Source organism: Xenopus laevis, chromosome 9_10L (genome assembly GCF_017654675.1).
Source record: "Xenopus laevis strain J_2021 chromosome 9_10L, Xenopus_laevis_v10.1, whole genome shotgun sequence".
NCBI lineage: Eukaryota > Metazoa > Chordata > Amphibia > Anura > Pipidae > Xenopus > Xenopus laevis.
Genome location: NC_054387.1, coordinates 1,715,545 through 1,734,303, shown reverse-complemented (window position 1 = coordinate 1,734,303; position 18,759 = coordinate 1,715,545). Strand labels below are relative to the sequence as shown.

The following is an 18,759-nucleotide window of genomic DNA, read 5'->3' as shown; positions in this document are numbered from 1 at the left end:
GTGGAACAAGTTCTGGGAGATTAGTCGCCATGAAGAAGAGGAGATTTGTCGCTGGGGACTAATCTCCCCGAATCTGAGCGTGTGCTCTGATCCTTAACTGATTCGTTTTGAAAAAATAATTTTTTCCCCATGACAGTATCCCTTTAAGTGCACAACATCTGACCAGAGAGTCAAAGACTAATGGAGCACATTGAATATATATGTACAGTGTATATAAAGCCACTGCCAGTGAAGAAAAATTGCATTCAAAACCCCCATGTTTTCCTGCCACCGCCTATAATACATTGGATGAAAATCCAATACATCTTGCTTGCACACGGTAGAGTCCTGCAGCAGGTCGGGTACCAGATGGTTGACCGCTAAAACCTGCAGTACTTCTAGGATAGAAGTTCCGGGTGTGGGTATAGACGCAGGTCGGCGGTTCTGAGGGGTCGCAGGTCTTCTCACTCCTTTTTCCTGATCATGTCTACTTCTGATGATGTCACTTCCGGTTTACAATGACAGCACTTCCTGCTTTACATCTTTTTTTCCTGATCATGTCTACTTCCAATGATGTCACTTCTGGTTTACAATGACAGCACTTCCTGATTTTTGATGGTCAGCGGGTCCGGGTTGCGGATAAGGTACTTGTGGGTCAGGTAGCGGGTCCAAGCGGGTAAGAATGCGGGTCCGGGTTCCAAAAAATGGACACGCGCAGGACTCTAGCACATGGAGCAGAGACAGACAGAAGGTGGAGCCACATCCAGCAGTAGATGCACTTGTAGGGTCTGAATGTGATGCTCCACTCTGCTTCTTTCCTCAGTGCCAGCATTGGGGACTGATACTGAATCTGTAAAGCACCTTTAAAGGGCCAGTAATGCATGGAAATTCTTAAATATCAAGTTTAAAGAGCCATACGTGATCTCTGACCCCTTCCTGTATTCGATGCAGTTTATCAGTTCTCCGCTGTGTTAATATGCGCCTAAATCCCTGTTTTCCAGCCTGAATGTCTCCCCCGTAGTCTATTTCTATGAACCCGGAGCAGCAGTGTTTCTGCAGCCAATACACCGTTCTGAGCAGGGCACATGATCATTAAAGGCACAGAAACCTTTATTTTTTATTATTATTATTGGTTCTTGAAATTGAAACTGTTCATGTCAGGCAACACATTATAAAACAGTGGCATCTAGAAAGCTCTTGTTCTTCCAAGGTAACTGGATTCTGTCTGTCTGCCTCTTTCATAGGAGCCGGTGTCTCTTTCTCTCTGAGCGAAAATAGGTCATAGGCGCTCACACACACGTGGATAAGTGATCCTCTTCTCCCACTGGGGGCTTAGGGTAGGGGTAGTGCTGGAATTCACACAGCAGGAGCAATAGGGTGTTTTTGGGAAGCCCCGTCTGTGATAGTGTGAGTTCACCTGGTTTCATCTGTTTATCTGCCTATGAGACTACCTGCATGATGAATCATCATTGTGTAAACTCCAGTACAAAGTTACAATACACAATAGCCATGACTAACCTGCAAAATATATCCTGATGAGTGACATAGCAGCTGAGCTTGAACAAAACAACATGGCAGCCATCAAGTTCAACCTTTTTGCCCACAGCCTGCTCGTACTCACATGAAAATATATATATGATATAATATTCCCTCCAGTAGAGTTCTGTGAATTGCTCTAACATTTTCTATTTGATATTTGCAGCCTGCGGCCCCACATCAGTGAAGTGCAACTGCCAGAAACATACTGACTGCCAGCTGAATTCAGCTATTTCAGCATGCTACAAGTTGGAAGCAACCTGCCATAGACCAAGGTAGGACAAATCTTTGTATTGTGTCAAGGAAACATTTCCCCTTTAATCTCAACGGGAATCAGAGTTAAGTAAAAAACTGTACCTGCTTTTTTTTTTTTTTTTACTCCCCCACCACCACTTTGCCTTTCCAGCCCACACATACGCAGTGTCCAATAGGAGACCAGCCGAAAATAATTTGGCCTGACAGCTCGGGAATAACACATGGCTTGGAGGGAGGAAGGGAGAGCAATATTATCTGCAGAAAGGCAAGAGACTGAGGCAAAATAAGGTGACAGCAATCCAGAGAGAGGGGAAAGCAGGCTAATGCAATGGATATATATATATATATATACTTCTCACATGCTGTTTGTTGGAAAGCAGGCTAAGGCAGTGTGTGTATATATATATGCTGTACATACATGGATCCTACATGCCATGAGTTGAAGTGTAAGGAATCACAGTTCAGTAAAGTGGCACAAGGGAGGTGAAGGCCAAGTCAAGGTTGTAACCCAACTGTAGTTCTGCAAAGGGCAAGTTTGCCCCGAATAACCCCATAGATCGCAAGCCCTACAATGTTAATGAACGAGTCCTTAGAGAGGCGACTATTTGTTGGAAAGAAGACACCTGTATAGTTTGTAGGTGATTGCAGCCATTATTTGCCACATTTTGCAGCTGCCCAATCCCTTCCTCAAGTTCCAGCCATTTCTTCTTTCATTTTCAGAGGATGTAAAGGGAAAGGAAAGCACCCGCTTCATCCCTCCCTCCTATCTACTGAGGAAGGCTTTGATCACACAGCACCCTAGCATCCACGGGTGCTCCCCCCTCCCATCATATGTAAGTGTGGTGCCTCCCCACCCACTGAAGGTATTGTGGTAGAGAGAGAGCATGTGAGGACAAGTCACTGATAGGAGGAGGGGGGGGGGGGCAGAGTTGGATTAATCTCATGATCACTTGTGCTAGTTCTAATCTCACCTCTGCTGTGGTTTCATTTTGTTCCATATACCTGGCCACATCTATACATTCCAACAGTACCATCTTCTTCTCTAAAACTTTCCCCTGGCAAATCCTTTCCTCCAGTTGATATTTCCCGCACTGCTTCTCCCCTCCTATTCAGTCCCTATTGATCCTTTCCTTCTCGCTGCAAAGGCAAATGAATGGACCAGGACTGGATTGTGCCACGCAGATCCTTTTTGTTGTTGTTCTGCTTGGGGCTGTTGGCACCGGGGGGGGGGGCTCAGGGAGGTGCGTGGGATACCAGGGCGCTTGGCATTTGCAACACTTGCTGGCACGACGTACATTGACCTTTCTCTCGATTCCACTTAAATGGCAGCTCGGTTTTATGCAGAGAAAAAAAAGGAGAAGTGACAGAATTTTGTGTAAAAACGGCTGCACTTGTGAAACAGCCCGAGGGAGAAAAGAGAGAGAGAGAGAGAATAGGAGAGCAGGGAAAGACTTCAGAGCAATCATTAGGGACACAAACACATGCACTCGGCTTCTCACGCACTCTTATTGCTAATCGGCTTTCCACTGAGCCTTCAACATTATTTATACAATCGGCACAGCGGGTACTTGCATTGCCACTGAACCTCTCTTTGTAATATACATTTTGTGATATGTTCTACCTCTAAAGGTGGCCATACACGGGCCGATAAAAGCTGCCGACAGACCAAGTCGGCAGCTTATTGGCCCGTGTATGGGGGCCCCCGACGGGCTTCCCCGATCGAGATCTGGCCGAAAGTCGGCCAGATCTCGATCGGATGGGGTTAAAAATCCCGTCGGATCGCGGCCGCATCTGTTCGTTGATGCGGTCCCGCGATCCGACCGCCCGTTTGGCGAACGCTAGGATCCGATCGTTGGGCCCTAGGGCCCACGATCGGATCAGCCCGATATTGCCCACCTCAAGGTGGGCATATCGGAGGGAGATCCGCTCGTTTGGCGACATCGCCAAACGAGCGGATCTATCCGTGTATGGCCACCTTTAATCATATTCACTTCCCACCCCCATTCAACAGACATGTCTTGTGCCAGTGCATATTAGCAAGACACACAAATGCCCCTGTATCTCCTACAGTTTAGTCAGTGGGCTTGTCTGAAGGCAGATAATGGGTAACGGAGCATTTTTGGGCAATAAACAAGTGCAGGCTTCCAATCCTGGCTAATATATAAACAGGTATGGGATCTGTTATCCGGAAAACCCTGTTATCCAGAAAGCTCTGAATTACGAACAGGCCTTCTTCGATAGACTCCATTATAATGAAATAATCCAAATTTTTAAAAATGATTAATAAAACAGTCGCTTGTACTTGATCTCAACTAAGATATAATTAATCCTTATTGGAGGCAAAACAAACGTATAGGGTTTCTTTAATATTTATTTGATTTTCTAGAAGACTTAAGGTATGAAGATCCAAATGACAGAAATGGGTCACTATTGAATCAGTCACACTACAGACACGGGATCCAATCTCAGTGTTGAGTAATAATGGGCGACAGAGCTGGTTTTGGGCAGTAAACAAGTGCAGGCTTCCAATCATGACAGGTTCTGGCTAATATATATATATATATATATATATATATATATATATATATATATATATCCACGAATATCAGAAAACCAGCACACCCATATAAAAAAATCTTCACCTCTTTATTTTTATCATATCATAGTCCAACGTTTCAGTCCTCGTTAGGACCTTTTTCAAGCCTTAAAAACATTTTTATTTGGGTGTGCCAGTTTTCTGATATTCATGGATATATCCATATTTTAACAATGCACCCGATTACATATTCTGGCCTTAGAGTGTGGATACTCATTGGACTGATATATATATAGTGTATAAAGTACCCCCTCTTGTAAAATATAAGGATATTATAAGTTACCGAGGAGTCACATGACCATATAAAAGTACGAGGCTGAAGGCCGAGTGTTTTTATACAGGTCATGAAACTCCGAGGTAACTTCTAATATCCTCATATTTTACAACTGGGGGTACTTTATTTATTATAATACACAAATTTTAGTGAGTCATGTGACAGAAATCACATCAGAACTCACCGTTTATAACTGATGACATCAGAACTCACCGTTTATAAGGATATAATTTACAAGATATTCATGGCTTTTGTGTATTATATAGGAATATATAGGAATATATAGGAAATGGGTCACTATTGAATCAGTCACGCTACAGACATGGGATCCAATCTCAGTGTCAAAGTGTTCTGACCTTGGACAAGTCTCTTTATTTGCTGGCGTATCACTGTGCTCTGGCCATACTCACTGGTGGAAATAGGTGGGAGCAGCTCTTGAATGATTTACTTTTCTCCCTTTCGTTGGCTGAACAGGTGAGAGATCCACTGGTTTGGCACCGGGGCTGTCACTATCCCACGCTTCAATAAACTGGGAGTCTGCGAAAAAGCTTCAAGAATAAAAATCCTATGAGCAAAAAAAGAGCAATTGAACAGAGGGAAAAAAGTTCAGTATATATGAGAGGTGAGTGAAAAAGAGTGTGTCTATGACATATAGAAATGTGGCAATGCAGAGGTTAAACCCCACAATCAACTACACACCTGACCCCCCCCCCCCTTCTGTGCTCCAGCGCAATCCGTGCCAGTGCGCCAGGCGTCCTCATGTTACACGCTGCAGCCTCACGCCCTGTTTTAGGGGCTGTCGGAAAGGGGGGAGGTGGTTTTTACTTCTGTAGGATCTGCAGAATAAGCCAAAACTCCCAGAAATCAAAATAATAAAATGTAAAAAAAAAAAAAAATCAGCTTTATTGCAGCTGTGAAAACATCACTGTTTGCTCTATTGATCCAACCACAGGATCCACTGCGAATGGTAAACGTTCCAGACTTTGTGCCCCTCTTAGTTCTGTAACATCACCCCCACCCCGGGCCCTTTGTCTTCCAAACTGCCAGTGGGTTTGCGAAATGATATATAAAATATATGTGAATATACACAAAGCGAGGCCTCTTACAACAAGTCTGGTGATGTTAGAATTGAAGGGGGGGGGCAAGGAATGTGGGTCTGTGGCCGAGAGTAGTCTGGGAGTAAGGGGGGAGGAGGGGGGTCTCTCCCCATTAATCAAAGTGCTTGGGGTGGAGGGCTGGTTCATTGTCTGCTTTGGGTTAGTATATAAAGATTTATGGGGCTTCAGTTCAGAAGGTTTTGACTAATCTAAATTATGTGGGGGGTGGGGGTGGCATAAACATACAGCTACCCCTAGAGGGGACACTCTCACCCTCCTAATTTGCTTTAAAGTCTTCATCACCTATCACACTGGGGAATTGTTTGTTCAAAGGAAAGAGATGCTTCTGCATTGGGGGCTGCTGGGAAGAGGTCAGAGGTATAAATGCATATGTCTGTATATTGGGAGGTGGGAGGGATATATATATATATAGATATATGTTGATATCCCTATAGAAGAAGCTCCAATATAAGCTTGATATTGTGTAGTGTGAGCTTGCTCTGTTGTTGCATTATTATCTACGTCTCATTCTATCATTATTATTTGCCTTTATCTAGGGCCGACATATTGTATTTCCCCTGGATCCTCTTCACACAAATTGGGATATATATATATATATCCCAATTATATATTTGTAGGAAACACGGGGAGATCCTACACGCGGGATCCGATTACACGGATGTTCCCTATTGTTTGTCGTGGGCTGCTGGCGGATAGGGCTCAGAGTGTCCTGAAATCGACTTATTAGCAGAGGCTTGAGGTGCGTGTCCTGAAGTCCCTCTATAAAGAGATTAGAGCCAGTGAATTAGGCCAATGTGAGGGGGACGTGCCCTGGTACCTGCTTCTTTGTATCTTCTCTATCTCTCTCTCTTTTATTTCTGGGAGAGGGATGTTGCCTCCATGTCTGTGATCACATAATGACTCCCTTTGTCCTTATATCAGAGTATTCGCCTGTTTGAGCTGCGCCATCGTGTCTCTGCCTGAGATTGTGTGTGTGATGGGGTTAATGTCCTGAAGTTCTGTGAGGTCCCCTGGGGGGATAAATGGCTTTCCCAGACATATTCCCCCTCTTGACTCCTCCTAGTAAGAAATCATCCTGTGAGAGCTGCCCCCCCCTCCTCTCCTTGGCTCTTTATCTGGTCAAGGTGAATGTTTGGGAGGGAAGATTTAGTGGGCCGGGGCCACAGGTCACTCTTTGGGTCCCATTCATCAGGGGGGCACAGAGAGGGGCCGCCAGCTTCCTGTCCAGACTCTGCACAATCTGTGATCTATATGGATGTACCCCCTCCATTATTATATGGCAGAGAATGAGATCCCCAGGCGTGCTCTTCTCACTAGCACAGATATATGTATAGCGAGTGCAGAGCAAGGCATGCATACATAAATACCAGCCTATTGTCACTATTTTGACACCGTAATAAAATAATAAGCAAGCTGGGCGCATTGCAGGCAGATGAAGTGCTAAGTGCTTTATAAGTAGAGAAAAACAGACGTCCGAAAAACCCCTCCTTCTGCTACTCATCCTACTGATGCTTTTAACATTCCCTCTTTATCTGACACCCTATTCCCTCGCTCATTTCCTCCTCACCTCCACTTCTCTGCCTCTTCCAACCACAGCACTGCAAGCTGTTGGGGTTGGCTGGGGATTCTGGGAAGTGTAGTTTGCTTTACTGTTTGTAGTAAAACTAAATGTGAGGGCTAGAGCCAAAAAAAAAAAACCCCTCTATTATAGCCCCTGCAAAGCACACAGGATCCAAGAGACTTATTTGTCTTCTCCTTAGTCAGTGGTAGAAGGCCGCAGCTTGCACTGGGGGGGTTGTATGGAGAACTCTCAGCAGTACGGCATGTTCTAGCAGATGGACGGGAGGGGGTCAGCGAGGTACAGGACTCTTCACATACCTTCTCCCCCAGTCATGCCTATAAGTGTGCCCATCTCCTGGAACACTACAAGGGCTTATTATTGCCTGCTCTAGTTGACCTTTTTTCCATTTTCAGTCTCCAAAGCAACAGAAAAGCACTCAGGGTTCATGGGGTTTTTTATTTTATTATTATAAATACAGCCGCAGGAGAAGGTAGGTTCTGGACGTCAGTGCCCGAAGCAGGTCTCACAAATTGCTCCCCTCCGTCTTCCTAATCCTCTTCATATGAGGATGTCGCTTCTGTTCTTGCTGCTCCCGGTTCTTCCATTATTTCTCGTATGGATTAACCACTTTAAATGACTTCTTCAATCACAATAGCTCCATGTAACCTCTATCAGCCGCCATGCCTCCATATATTCTCTTTATAATTCCTGTCATGCTCTGTTGGCTCACACGGCCATTAAATTACTGCCAACATATAATCATTCAATACAGCAACTTTATTGCTAGATCCATTACTGAGGATTCCTTCTGTTGTTCCCTCCTCTTGACATCTCCTTTTCCCCATATAACCACCTCCACATAAACCCTACAGATACAACCAGCCTTGTGAAGTATTTATATAATATATATTGCCCCATAGAACCCCTCCCTATTCTATCTCCTGCCACTTTATAGAAACCCATGCTTCTTTTCTTGGGGGGATTGAGTCGCTGGAGACCTATGTGGGTGCAGTTCCTAAAGCAAGGGAATCTAAACTACAAGAGGCCTAACCAAATAACCAGGATCTGCAGAAATGAATTCCAGTGTAGGTTGCAACTATCAGATCTTCTTAAAGGACTGGGCCTGCACAAAATGGATTCACATGACCACAGATGTGAGGTTTTCAGGATACGGGACCCACATGAAAGTCCTCACGGCACAAGGGAATTTGGACGAGAATAACAAGTCACCCAAGGGGAAAGAACCACTTAAGCTAGGCTTACCCTCGCCGAGGCAAAGGGGATTGATTATGGAAGTGTTTCACCTAATCCAGCACAGGTTCGGTGTTACTGGAGATTGGGCAGATGTAACCCATATGGACTGTTCTGTCAGGCTCAGAAAGAGGTGGCATTTGTGGATGCCTTCAACATTTCTCTGTCATTCCTTTTTCCCCTGAAAGCCCCACATTCCGAGGTAGACAACACCCACAAAATAATAGTTTTACAGTGGAGACCCTGAATCCTTCAGCTTTGTCCCATGTTAAACACATACGATGAGACGCCCCAATCTCCTATCCCAAGTGCCACAAGTCCAGAAATTTAGAGGAATGAAAACTGACTAATAAAATTAATTCTCATCCAAGCAGCTTTTTCAGTTCAACTAAACTGAAGAAGCTGCTTGGATGATTAGTGAAACGTCTTCAATGATTACTCAGCAAGTCAAGTTGCTTTAGAATTACTTTTACTAGATGATCTGGATGAATGAAAAATCTTCATTGACTAGAGCTCAGTGAAGTCCTTTCTGATCAAGAAGAGTTTCTTGAAATGGGTCTCAAAAAAGGATGTCAATATACATGTAGCTGCTTACAAACCAGGTCTCGGCATTGTGAGTGCCCTCCAACGTGTGCAAGTTGAGTCCCACATCGAAACCTTCATGGAACTTCTCATTAAACCTATGAGATAGTAGTAGTGATCAGTACGGACATCTAAATCCTGTTTTTTTTGTCAAATAATCTTGACCAAAACAAGATCCATGTACCATGGGCAGGGGGCATAGAGCTTGGGCAGAGGACATCGGTGCCCACTGCTACGTGATGGAACACAATCTCTTTTCCTAGACTGGGCCATGGCTGTAGTGGGACAGTTGACTTTCTGCTTTATTTGGACTCAATAGACAGAGTTAGGGGACAAGGAAACACTTTCTTGTCATTTTCCTTTTTGATTCTTCATGTTACCCAGTTTGGACTCCCAACTTGAGACGTGGGGGATGAGGACCACATCCATAGCCCAGTGCAGTGGAATTCTGCTTCTTGGTCAATAGCAGGCTGAGCCCTGGTCCCCAAGCTTTTTTACTCATGAGCCACATTTAAATGTAAAAAAAGAGTTGGGGAGCAACACAAGCATGAAAAAGTCCATGGGGATGTCAAATAAGGGCTGTTATTGGCTGTTTGGTAGCCCCTATATCGACTGGTAGCCCTCAGGAGACTCTGTTTGGCAGTACACCGGGTTTTTATACAACCAAAACTTGCCTCTAAGCCAGGAATTCAAAAATAAGCTCCTGCTTTGAGGCCACTGAGAGCAACAGCCAAGGGGTTAGAGAGCAACAGCCAAGGGGTTAGAGAGCAACATGTTACTCACGAGCTACTGGTTGGGGACCACTGGGCTAGGCATTAGGTGGAGGCATTAACCTGCTGATTGATGCTAAGCCTATTCTGAACTCTGTAGTCTCTTATCAATGACAATATACACACTATTCTGGGTTGATTACAGATAGAGTTTCCCTGTATATAATACACTAATCACATACCAGTCTAAATTCAGCCTCTATACTCTATATACCAGTCTAAATTCAGCCTTTATATACCAGTCTAAATTCAGCCTCTATATACCAGTCTAAATTCAGCCTCTATATACCAGTCTAAATTCAGCCTTTATATACCAGTCTAAATTCAGCCTCTATATACCAGTCTAAATTCAGCCTCTATATACCAGTCTAAGTTCAGCCTTTATATACCAGTCTAAATTCAGCCTCTATACTCTATATACCAGTCTAAGTTCAGCCTCTATATACCAGTCTAAATTCAGCCTCTATATACCAGTCTAAATTCAGCCTCTATATACCAGTCTAAGTTCAGCCTTTATATACCAGTCTAAATTCAGCCTCTATATACCAGTCTAAGTTCAGCCTTTATATACCAGTCTAAATTCAGCCTCTATACTCTATATACCAGTCTAAGTTCAGCCTCTATATACCAGTCTAAGTTCAGCCTTTATATACCAGTCTAAGTTCAGCCTTTATATACCAGTCTAAATTCAGCCTCTATATACCAGTGTAAGTTCAGCCTTTATACTGTACATTTGGTAGTTATTGTAAATGAAGGCAGGTCCCTGTGCATTGCAGCATCCAGCTATTTGTCCTTTCCTTACGCAGGCTTCATAGTCACTATCCAAACCGACTGTGACAGACTCCCATTCTGCATGGCTGGGCCGAGCGGGGCTGAGACGGGGGGGGGGGGGGGGGGGGGTACTGTAAGGGAGGGGTGAGGAGAGAGGCACATTACTGATATTTGTCCAAAATCATATCTCTCAAAAAAAGTAACCGTTTTCTTGTTCATTTCCTTTTTAATGTACTTCCCCTTGTTTATACAACTCATGGAACTCCCTTTAGTTTTTTTTACCATCTAGTATTGAGTAGCCGCATATAGTGATAAGGAAAGACTGGTGGATTCCTGATCATTGGATCTTTTCCTCTGCTCCCAACCTCTCTGTAACTCAGGCATTGAGCTCCGAGGAACATGACAACAAGTGGAACAAATGGAGAATACTATCAGGCAGCCTATAGCACAATACTATAAAGAAACAACATGTCTAATAATCACTTTATGGCACATCTTCTTCTTCAGGGGGTCATTGCCAGTATAAGAGTTTGTCTATTAGGGATGTACCAAGTTGGAGTTCATTTCAGGATTGGGCTGGATCCTGCCCTCGACCCATGATTTGGTGCATCCCTAGTAGATAGCCTTCCTTATACATTCAGATTGTAAGTTCTCCTCTTTCATTATATGGCCTTTCCTATTGGTTCATCTCTTGTAGAATGAAAATGTACAGTGTTGCTCACTCTCAATTTAGCTCAATCGGGGTCACTGACCCCAGCAACCGTGTGTTATATAAAAGTGCTCGACAGTAGGGCCGTTCACCCTAAAATGAACTCTTAAGGTGGCCATAGACGCAAAGATCCTATCGTACGAATCGAGAATTCGTACGATTTTCTGAGCATGTGTGGAGAGTGCCGACATTTTTCGTCCGGCGGAGATCGGTCGCTTGATCAACCGGACAGGTTTGGTTTTGTCCCGCCGGAGCCCATTGTGTTCTCATCGTAATCCGATCGTTTGGCCATAGGGTCGAACGTTCAGATTACCCCCGATATAGCAATGCCCGTTAGTGGCATATCGGGCGGCTTGTTTGGCGATGTTGCCAAACGAGCGGATCTTTGCGTCTATGGCCACCTTTAGAGGCATATTTATCAAAGGTCGAGTGATAGAGTTTTTTTTTACCTTGTATGAACTTGAATGACCTGGAAACTCTTATTTAAGAAATCGTGAACGTCTTAAACTCGAACGAATATTACTGAAAACTCAAATCATATTTGACGGAATTCAAATGCAGTTTTTTCTCCAAAGGCTATTAACGTCTTCAAATGGGACCTCTGCCATTGGCTTCTACATCAACTCGGCAGGATTACGGTGGCGTTCTATCGAATTCGATTTGTTCCCAGGGTCGAGGTATGATTATTATGGATTATTCCCAACTCCAATTTGAGTTTTGACCAAAAATCCAACTCATTGGAACCTTAATAAATTTGTGCTTATTTTGAACGAGTGTTTTGGAATTTCCATGGCTTTCTGGTTGCTAGGGTCCTACTCACCCAGCAACCAGATAATCAGAACGAATACGGTGAGATAAGAAATAAAATTAATAATTACAATGTATCCTGGGGTCAGACTTCATTCTGGAACAACACGGAGCCAAATCATTCAAAAACTACAATATAATGTTAATTTCCCCATTTAGTTGGGTCTTCCCTTCTAAAAGTAGAGGAAATAGTGATGTTAAGAGCAATATAATACACAAAATCCATGAATATCCTGTAAATTATATCCTTATAAACGGTGAGTTCTGATGTCATCAGTTATAAACGGTGAGTTCTGATGTCATTTCTGTCACATGACTCACTGAAACTTGTGTATTATAATAAATAAAGTACCCCCAGTTGCAAAATATGAGGATATTAGAAGTTACCTCGGAGTTCCATGACCTTCGGCCTCGTGTTTTTATATGATCATGAAACTCCTCGGTGACTTATAATATCCTTATATTTTACAAGAGGGGGCACTTTATTCACTATATAATAGTCTGCAAGCAACGTATTAGTCATGATACGTCAGTAAATAATCACTCCTGTCTCTGTGGCTTCTATGAGCAAATACATTGCAGCAATCAGTGGGGGAAAAAGAGAAAATCCAGTGTAAATAAATACAAAGTTGTATTGGCTTTAGAAACAATACAATGAACTGTTATTTCACTCATTGCCATTTGATGCATTGGCTGATCAGATATAGTTTGGCAGACCCCATATATTATCGGCAGCCCCTGTGGTCGTTATTATTATTATTATTATGGCACTGAGAATAATGTAACAAAGGGTTAATTCTTGTATTCAATGCTGATGACATTACACAGAGTCCATATTTGCTGAGACTCAGGTTTAGATGTCGTATCTCTTTTATTATTTGTGCCTCAGCCGGTCACACGCACAACAAATATGCCCCAAATTCTCCTTCTGCCTCACCCCATTGTGACGAAGGCATAAAATACATATATTTCTCATTGTGCAGCATGAATCAAAGGTAAAACCCAATGAATGTGCAGAATGGGGATCTTTCACTGCTCCCGTGGGAGGCTCATTAAGCTTTGATCTATAGGCAAATGAATTATGTGTCGCTCCTCTCCACCAATGCACAATTATTGTGAGTCCATATGTTACTAGTGTGTGTGTGTGTATCAGGAGCCTCGTCTGTGCCAATATTTGCATTTTGTCAGCACATTTTGTATGCACTAGCCACACAATTTAGACTTTTGCAATTAGAATAGAATTATTATCATTAATGAATGGGCTTGGTTCACCTTTAAGTTAACTTTTAGTCTGTTACAGAATGGCTAATTCTAAGCAGCTTTTCAATTGGCCTTCATTTATGCGTTTTTACAGTTTTTCAATTGTTTGCCTGCTTCTACCGACTCAAATGGGGGTCGCTGACCCCATCTAAAAAACAAATGCCCTGTAAGGCTACACATTTACGGGCAGATCTACTAAGCTCGAGTGAATTTTCTCAGTCCAAAAAGTTTGAATTTTTTGGATACTTCATCCATCGAAAAGGATACTACGACTTCGAATTTACTTTGACTTCGATTTGAAGTAAAAATCGTTTGAATATTCGACCATTCGATAATCAAAGTACTAATCCTTCGATTTCAATACTTCGCCAAATCAAAGCTACCGAATTGCTATATAAGCCTATGGGGACCTACCAGTGCATTTTGTAAAGTTTTTGGCATCGAATAAAAATCCTACGATCGATCGCTAAAAATCGTTTGATCCAAAGGATTTAATTGTTTTAATCGCTTTTTATTTGATCGATCGAATGCTATTTTAGCACTAAATCCTTCGAATTCGAATGATTTCAATTCGATGGTCGAATTTCGAGGGTTTTTTGGCCGCTAGGGTCAGTGACCCCCATTTGAAAGCTGGAAAGATGTAGACTATTTACAAACCATAAGAAATAAATACTGAAGACCAATTTCAAAGTTGCTAGGAATTGAACATTCTATAATCTACTAAATATGTAAAGGGATTCTGTCATGATTGTTATGGTGTAGTTTTTATTTCTAAATGACACAGTTTACACTGCAAATAATTGACTGTACAATATAAAATGTCATTCCTGAAGCAGCAAGTGTATTTAGTTGTAATATTGGTGTGTAGGTGCATCTCAGCTCATTTTGCCTGGTCATGTGATTTCACAAAGAGCCTGCACTTTAGGATGGAACTGCTTTCTGGCAGCCTGTTGTTTCTCCTACTCAATGTAACTGAATGGGTCTCAGTGGGACCTGGATTTTACAATTGAGTGCTGTTCTTAGATCTACCAGGCAGCTGTTATCTTGTGTTAGGGAGCTGCTATCTGGTTACCTTCCCATTGTTCTGTTGTTAGGCTGCTGGGGGTGATAACAGTCCAACTTGCAGTACAGCAGTAAAGAGTGACTGAAGTTTATCAGAGCACAAGTCACATGACTGGGGGCAGCTGGGAAACTGACAATATGTCTAGCCCCATGTCAGATTTCAAAATTAAATATCAAAAAATCTGTTTGCTCTTTTGAGAATTGGATTTCAGTGCAGAATTCTGCTGGAGCAGCACTATTAACTGATGCGTTTTGAAAACCCATGTCAGTATCCCTTTAAGTTAAAGGGGAAGCACCCTGTTAATGTTCTGTTCTGTGTCCCAGTTCAGATGTGAGTGAGTGAGTGAGTGCTTTTGCACAAGCAGCAGCAGGAGGAGGTTCCAATGTTGTGCCACTGTGCTTGTCATCATCACCTCTATGTAAGATTCTTATTATTCTTATTATTATGCTGCTGAGTGCATAGGGTGCAGGTATGTGGGGTGCAGGGGTCAGTTAAGGTGAGTGAGAATAAAATGTGTTGGGGGGGGGTTATGTGAGCTCTGTGGGAGGGCACGGCTGAACTCTCTCACTCTTTGCTGTTGTCTTTGTTGCACTTTGTTGTCTGTGTCTGAGCATTAGTCGGATAACAGTAAAAGCAAATGGAAGGATCAGTTCTGGTGAGTACAGTAAGTGCTTTGTGATGAGATTGTGACACACAGGGGTATTCTGGGAGCTGTGAGATTGTGTAAGCCTGTCTGCTATACATTGTGTGAGTGTGAGTGAGTGTGTGTGTGTGTGTGTGCCGCCGTCTGCTGAGTCTGAACTTGACTGACCTCACGTCTCCCCCTCGCACACACCCACGTCCTGGTGCACTCACACACCAATAACACAGTAACACACACACTAACACACACACTCACTAACACACACACACACTCACACACACACTAACACTCACACACACACACACACTAACACACACTCACTAACACACACACACACTCACACTAACACACACACTAACACACACACTAACACACACACACTCACACTAACACACACACTAACACACTCACACGTACGTGAAAGAGCCGTGCTGTTCCTGAGAGGCCAATGGGTGTGTGACGTGTACTAAGTGTTAAATATACACTAAGATTTGTATTGTTCTATTTACACAGCAACACTGACATAACCTGACAAATGTTAATAACCACCTGCACCAGATTTCTACCTCCATTAGCTGCCCCCCTACTTACACATCCCCTGCACCAGAGCTTTACTAATCATTGCAACTCAACCAATGAGGCTCCTGTCCTCCAGAGCTTGCAATCCGATTGCTAACAAAATCAGGCCCTGCGCCGAAAGACTGAAGACTTCACCAAACAAGCAGATCTTTGGATTTGGCGGTGGAACAGAATGAACCAAAGGGCTCACAATCAGATCATAATCATAGGGACCCATGTAGACCCTCTAGGAGGGGAGCATTATATAGTGAATAAAGTACCCCCTTTTGTAAAATATAGGGATATTATAAGTTACCGAGGAGTTTCATGACCATATAAAAACACAAGGCCGAAGGCCGAGTGTTTTTATACAGGTCATGAAACTCCGAGGTAACTTCTAATATCCTCATATTTTACAACTGGGGGTACTTTATTTATTATAATACACAAATTTTAGTGAGTCATGTGACAGAAATGACATCAGAACTCACCGGTTATAACTGATGACATCAGAACTCACCATTTATAAGGATATAATTTACAGGATATTCATGGCTTTTGTGTATTATATATATATATATATATATATATATATATATATATATATATATATATATATATAATATATATATATATATATATATATATATATATATAGCCCAGTGTAGTCTTGGCCTGATGGGACAATCAAACTTGCCAACCCATGTATGTATGGCTAGCTTACTAACTAGTCACATGTGTGTCACTGAATATTTATACTCAATAAACTTCCCTCTATTGTAAAATATATAGTGAATAAAGTAGCCCCTCTTGTAAAATATAAGGATATTATAAGTTACCGAGGAGTTTCATGACCATATAAAAGTACGAGGCCGAAGGCTGAGTGTTTTTATACAGGTCATGGAACTCCGAGGTAACTTCTAATATCCTCATATTTTGCAACTGGGGGTACTTTATTTATTATAATACACAAGTTTTAGTGAGTCATGTGACAGAAATGACATCAGAACTCACCGTTTATAACTGATGACATCAGAACTCACCATTTATAAGGATATAATTTACAGGATATTCATGGCTTTTGTGTATTATATAAATACAGTATATACAGACATAACACAAGGATCTGTGCATTTAGTTGAGTCACAAGCACATCCAGGACTATTCCAGCCCCGTCTCCCTCATCTGATCTCTGTGTCCCAGTTTCACAGGAGAAGGAGATAAAGGAAATGGGTTAAACAGCCCCTCCATGTGTTCAGATCCACTGCCAGGCGTGGGTGGGTGTCCTGGGGGGGGAGCCCAAACACAATGGGCGATTGCAGGGAGGGGAACTTGAGTGGAGAATGAGACTTCATGGCTGGACATCTAGAGATAGACTCTCATTGCAGCTCTTATTAGTCTTACAAAACACAATGATCCCAATGGCACCTCCTGCACCGTGCAACACATTGACCAGATCACCATCATTACTGCACGTTGCACGTTGGGTTTTTATACAGTTCTTCTATACCACCAGCATGTATAGTCAGTTGTACAGCTACTTATCTCTCTAAACCCTCTAGCCGAGGATTATGGGAGATGTAGTTTTGCAACAGAAGGGATAAAAGCTTTTCCAAAAGTAAAATCTACACATGTGGGTTTATAGGAATCAATGGGAGACGACTGTATCAACACATCCAGGATTTTCAGCCAGATATCGGCCTGTCAGGCCCCGTCTGTTATTTTTGCTTTCATTGGCCTCACTTTAGTCTGACACTTTATCTTTCTCCTCAGCCTATTTCCCACCAGGTATAAGACAGAGAAGCAAGGGAACAATCTGCTCGACTGAGAACATTGGAGATGCCGGAGACCGATATGAGCAGAAACCTGGAGCCTCCCACTGGCAGGTAGAACTTTCTTTTATTTAGTTTTACTGAAAGGATTCATTGGGGAACTGAGTGAAGATGGCAGCTGCAGAAATCCGGCCCTGGGCATTTTCTACCAAAAGGGCAGGTTCCAGTTAGCGGTAACTCAGGGGATGACTAAGCCTTTGCAATTAGGGGGAACAAGACTGACGTGATTCTGATACCCCTCTTGTTTTTTTCCCCAGGATCCGTCATTTAGCAAGAAAACACTCATAGAAGGTTGGACCCTGGATGAAAAGAATTTTGGCTATATTTAGAAAGGCGAGTTTTTGCTTTAAAACTGTGGTTTATAGAATGTTAATTAAACTTAGACTGACCAGAGTAATAACTCCAAACACACATGGGCACAGAAGTGGGCCCTGCCATCAGGGCTGATCCTATCAAATGTGGGGCCCAATTGGGACCATGTTGTCGGGGCCCCTAGACAAAGTGTTGCTTGCTACTGACACACCAAGTATTTAGGAAAATAAGGGCATACAGGCACAAAATAGAAAGGAAAGGGGCAGACAAGGTAAGAGAGTGAGAGGGATGAAATAGGGGCACATAATAGGGGCACACAGGGTAAGAGAGAGAGGGAGGAAATAGGAGAGTGGACTGGGCCAATTAGTTTGGGGCAGGCTGGGCCGATTCAGCTTGGGAGCAGGCTTGGTTGGATTGGGGGCAGGCAGGGCCTATCAAGGTTGGAGGAAAGCTGGGCCTATGAGAGTTGGGGGCAGGCTAAACCTATGGAGTTGGGGCATAGGCTGGCTTATCAGAGTTGGGGTGGGCTGGACCTATGGATTTGGGGATGGGCTGGACTCTCAAAGTTGGGGGCAGGCCAGGCAGCATCATGTGCTGAGGGAAATATTATCTGAGCTGCCCTGTGGTGCGGGGCCCTATTGGGTCCAATAGGCCTAAGGCCGGCCCTGCCTGCCATGTACAATGGGGACCTAATGGGCAAAAATATGTCCTGTGTATGCAATGGCCATACCTGCCCCATCACAGCCTAGCCCCACCCACTCCCCCAAAAGCCCCACCCGCTCCCCCAACAAGCCACACCCACTCCCCCAACAAGCCACACCCATCATGGGACTTGCAAACCACACCTCCCTATGTCTTGTCAGGCAAGACTTCCATAGGGCT

The 18,759-nt window shown here is 43.2% G+C and overlaps 1 long non-coding RNA gene across 2 annotated transcripts; it reads left to right on the top strand.

Annotated features, from left to right (window-relative positions):
- The first annotated feature begins 611 nt into the window (after positions 1 to 611).
- LOC108700765 lies at positions 612 to 18,068 on the top strand. Of its 2 annotated transcripts, XR_005964169.1 has the most exons (6): positions 612 to 1,386; positions 1,682 to 1,790; positions 5,115 to 5,262; positions 11,978 to 12,079; positions 17,507 to 17,619; positions 17,823 to 18,068. It is a non-coding gene; the product is annotated as an uncharacterized LOC108700765 (long non-coding RNA). The 2 variants fall into 2 exon arrangements; XR_001933040.2 differs by having other exon boundaries at positions 615 to 1,790.
- The last annotated feature ends 691 nt before the right edge of the window (positions 18,069 to 18,759 follow it).